The 4,980-nt window shown below is 32.4% G+C and overlaps 1 long non-coding RNA gene across 4 annotated transcripts; it reads left to right on the top strand.

Annotated features, from left to right (window-relative positions):
• Positions 1–559: 559 nt before the first annotated feature.
• On the top strand, positions 560–4,422 carry LOC141633055 (uncharacterized). 4 transcript variants are annotated; one of them, XR_012537861.1, is made up of 5 exons: positions 560–1,285; positions 2,220–2,302; positions 3,544–3,571; positions 3,721–3,814; positions 4,199–4,421. It is a non-coding gene; the product is annotated as an uncharacterized LOC141633055 (long non-coding RNA). The 4 variants fall into 4 exon arrangements; XR_012537859.1 differs by having other exon boundaries at positions 2,220–3,571; positions 4,199–4,422; XR_012537858.1 differs by having other exon boundaries at positions 2,220–3,814; positions 4,199–4,422.
• Positions 4,423–4,980: the final 558 nt, after the last annotated feature.

The following is a 4,980-nucleotide window of genomic DNA, read 5'->3' as shown; positions in this document are numbered from 1 at the left end:
CTCCATAAGAACTTAAAATTCAAATTAGTCTTTTAATAAAGGGTAATATAGGAAATTAGGAATATTTCAATACAATTACATCCCGAAAAGCTTCGATGATATCTTGTTCACCATTTTCAAAAGATTGTTAAACTGGATGCATCAAAGAATGATATAGGGATAGTCTGAAGCAATAACATAGCTTCATTAATTCCTATTTCTAAACCTGTTTGACTGCAAATTAATCAAATAATTAAGATAGTTATCAATTTCAAATTTTTTAAGTTGAAAAAGACGGCTTGATGGCACCTTGGTGAAGTCCATAAATTGGAGATTGCTTGCGGTAATGCACTACGAGAAGATGTATGATACTATGATTTTGTATTTTGATGATAGAAAATGTTTGATTTCATTCAGACAAGATGAATATAAAAAATTACACTTCTATCCTTCTACAATTGGCGCAAAATAAAAACTGATTCTGAGTTTTATTTAATTTTTTTATTATATTTAATTAGGGTGTTACTAAAGTCGGTAACACCCGGTGTCGCCCTAGCACTATCCATTCCAAAAACAAAAAAAAAAAAAAAAAAAAAACTCTCAAACTTCCGTCTTCCACTCACCATCATTATCTCAACTAATCAATTCTTTCCCAAAAACAAAATTTCAATTTACAACCATCTCTACTCTCCAATTTTTAGAACCCCAACAATCTCAATTTTCAGATGAAGAACTCCAATAAAAGAAATCTGTCAAATTCAACTGATATTCTACCTGGTTTCTTTGACATTAGAAATCGCTCTCTTTAGTTCACCGAAAACTAATTAAATTCTCAATTAGTTTTCTAATTATTATTTTGATTTTGATTTGTTTGGGTTTTGTGATGTACAACAGTAACAAAGTGGTCACATGTATGGGAGTTTAGGGAGTTGTTTGAGTCTTCGTCATCAACTTCATGCCGAAGCAGCCATATTTGGAGCGACTTCTGTTGAATTTCAAAGTCAGTTGGTTCGATTCACTGCTAATTTGTGATGAATTGTTTTATTTTGCGATAAAAAACTGGGGTTCATCAGCTTCTGGTTAGTTTAGGAGATGTAGAAGAAGGAGAAATCATTGATGATGGTGAAAATGATGAAAATAACACAAATTCATTGAATGAAAATCTGGAGAAAATGACAATTTCACATCCACTTGAAAATTCATGGACTTTTTGGTTTGATAATCCTTCTGGTAAATCTAAACAAGCTGCTTGGGGTAGTTCTATGCGCCCTGTTTATACTTTCTCCACTGTTGAACAATTTTGGGGGTAATTTTTATTTCATTTCTCTTCAATTGATTTTTTTTTTTTTTGTAGATTTATGATGGTTTTCACTTGATGGGGTTTGTTGTTTTCTGAAATAATGAATTGGGTTTGGGTTTGATTGTTGATTTGTGAAATTGTTGATTACGATTTTGTGAACAATTTTGGGGGTAATCTGATTAATTAATATGAATTGAATTTTTTGTAGATTGATGAATGTTTTTACTTGATAGGTTTTGTTGTTTTGTGAAATAATGAATTGGGTTTGGGTTTGATTGTTGATTTGTGAAGTTGATGATTAGGGTTTTGTGAACAATTTTGGGGGTAATCTGATTTATTAATTTGAATTGATTTTTTTTTAAGATTAATGAAGGTTTTTGCTCGATGGGTTTTGTTGTTTTGTGAAATAATGAATTGGGTTTGGGTTTGATTGTTGATTTGTGGTGTTGATGATTAGGGTTTTGTGACAGTTTTGTGGTTGTAGCTTTTAAGGTTAGAACGATCAATAAGTTAAATATGCATTTAATAATGTTATCCATTGCGTCGTAGGTTGAGCAAAAGATTTATGTTTTGATAGTCTCATTAAGTAAGATATACAGCTATGTCTTTGAAGTCGATGATTAAGGCGTTCTTTGAAACTACGTACTACTGCACGTGCAGCTTATATCTTACATCTTTGACTTACTTCTATCCATAAAACCTTTTGGTACGTGCCCTTTTGTATTTCTCATGATAAGCGAATCCACGGTTTAAGTTTGCCAAAGCTGAGAAATTGTGGTACTCTGTTTCAGTATGATATTAAACATGTCCGTTAGTAGAAATATTGTTGTTTAAAGGTTTTTTTTTTTGTTAATTATTTGGTCCCTTTTCCCAGACGTGTTTTCTCTAAACTTTAAGGCAGTTGTTTTGCTGAATCTTGGCAATCTTATGTTGATTACAGGCAATAACAGTTTCATTGATGTACTAAGGGATCAAGTATTTAAGCCTTCTTTGTCTACAATTTTATCTGAGCATTCAAAGTAGGTAATATCTCTTCTGTTTGGAAGTTTCTTTTTGGCAAATCACCATGGATTTGACAATTCAACCAATTCATGAAAACAAAGAACAAAGAGAATACTTTTAGGGGAAAAAGTCGTTAAAAGTACTGTAAAATCACAGTACAATGAATATATAAAATTCCAGTACAAATGAAAATGGCAAACTAAAGTAACTCACCAGATTATGAGTGCACATCAACTGTTCGACGATTTGTTTGAAAGAAAAACAAGCTTGATAGCAGAAATTGAGATCAACCAGATGAATTCAGTAGATTAATTTAACTAATTGCTCTTAATAATTAAGATTTATCAGCTATTTTTTGGGGATTGTGATGGATTCTGCTATTTTAGGGTTTAATATGACTGGAGTGTTTATTGCAGAATAATGTTTACCCAGAAAAAGGAAGAAAAGAAGCATTTTAAGGATTAAATAAATGTCATGTGACTTGATGTGATAATATATTATACAGTATTTATTTATTTATACCGTCCTTAACTTAAGACGGTCTTTAGATGCCGAAAGTTCTTAAGTTATGACGGTCTTAAGTAAATCAAACGGTTAAATAAATAAAATAAATTAAGGAATTAGAATTGAGTGTCTTATTCAATAATCTTGGTTGGTTAGTTGGCAAATAATATTCAATCATCATCAAATTGTTACATATTACTCCGTACTATTGACATATGTGCTTTGCACTTTGGTAGTTATCTCCTTAATTACAATTGGTCTCCCTTGTGACGGGTTACCATTTGTGGCGGATATTTTGTGAGTTAAAATGGTAACAAAATGGGTTAGTGGAGAAAGGGGACCACATGAATAGTGTTGCAGAGAGAGAAAAAGTGGATACTTTATGAGGTAAAATGGTATCCGTCACTCAAGAGTGACGGATATGTGCCGTCACAAACAAGAATTTGTGCCTTAATTATTGCTTGGCTAGCTTTATTTTTTTACTTTGAGGGACTTGAATAGTACTTGATTGGCTAGCTACTTGTGCGCTCATTAGAGAGCGGGTTATCAAATTTATTTAATTCACTTTTAAAAAATTATATTATATTAGGATAAGAGCTTAGATAATACAAAATGAGAGAAAGAAAATGTGAAAAAATGTTGTTCGTTGATAAAAGTATGGAGTAGAAAAAAAGAAGCATAAATCACAAAAAAGATTAAGATTGTGATTAGTCTATATGAATGAGTATAACATTAAGATTGGTTTATTTAATTTCTAGGGTTCCGCTATCTCTCAATCGCCTCACTGTAAGTATCTCATTTTTTCGTTTTTTTTGCTACTTCCATTTAATTTACTTTATTACTATAGTTTTATCTACTTTATAACTATAGTTTTTTTCTTAAATTTCTAGGTCTTACTCAATTAATTTATTTTATGGGTATGTGGATTGAATCAGTGAAGGAAGCAACAATGGCGCCATGGCAATACCAAAGTTTGACAAGGAGATTGTGACGAAGCGTGTGAAGCAGTTCGAGAGGCATCACTGTTGAGTTTGTGATTCTCTATCTTATATTGTAATAAATATGTCGTGATTTTCTTCTTTCGGTATAATTTATGTACATAGACGTAACTATTTAATTTATGTACATAGACATATTAATATATATTTATAATGACCAGTTAAATAGTGAATCCGTAATGCATTCATCTCACAACTTTAACAAATAAATTTAGTTACTAATTTCTTTTAACAATCCCGTGAATTTTCACGGGTGTTACACTAGTATTTATTATAATAATTCAAGTTAATTACATCTTGTCTTAAATGTCTGATTAATTGAGTTCTTTGTTATGTTCCTTTCGACGATTTGTGGCTGGGAGAACCTTGAGTTACTCCCCACTGACTGTGGCGTTCATGTTTACATTACTGACAGGTATTGGTTGGTGCATTTCTGGGGTGAAGACATGTGTGAGCTAGCGAGTACCTTGACCGTGGATTTTGTCTATTATTAGGCTTAGACTCACCTTTTAGACTTGTTATTCGAGGGATATATTTTCCCCTTTTTACCTTTATGTTTGTATAAACTTAATTAATTTTATTTCCGCGTTCTTTATTTATGTTTTAGATTTTAATTAACCCACTCTTTAAACTTTAAAAGTTTCAAAATTTCTTAAAATTCCGCATTTTCTTATCGTATTTTCTTAGCTTTATTTCAGGGGTTCACAGTGGTCCTTGGTAAGGCACCTTGGTGTATGGGGGTGTTTAAATAAGCTTGCACCTCGTTCTGACAAATGTATTTTTGTAGGCTTCCCTAAGGAAACTTGTGGATATTACTTCTACAATAGTCACGAGAACAAAGTGTTTGTGGCTCGTGAGGCTGTCTTTCTAGAAATGGAATTTATTTCTAGAAGACAGATTGGGAGAAAATTTGAACTTGATGAAGTTCAAGAGCCACAAACTGATGTGACAGTACAGGAAGATATTCCTTCTACGTCTGGCTCGGTTATTGTTCGTTCTGAACCTAGGAGGTCAGGGAGGGTCAGTCGCCAGCCTGATAGATACCTTGGTATTATTGAGGAAGATGGTGACTATGAGGTATTACATTTAGAAAGTGACGAACCTAAGACCTACAAAGCAGCTATTACTAGTTCTGACTCTGAGTTATGGCTCAAGGCCAAGCATTCCGAAATAGATTCCATGTACGATAATCAGGTA

The sequence above is a fragment of the Silene latifolia genome, chromosome Y (genome assembly GCF_048544455.1).
Source record: "Silene latifolia isolate original U9 population chromosome Y, ASM4854445v1, whole genome shotgun sequence".
NCBI classification, from domain to species: Eukaryota; Viridiplantae; Streptophyta; class Magnoliopsida; order Caryophyllales; family Caryophyllaceae; genus Silene; species Silene latifolia.
The sequence above is the reverse complement of the archived record's forward strand: the minus strand, read 5'-3'. Positions and strand labels throughout refer to the sequence as shown.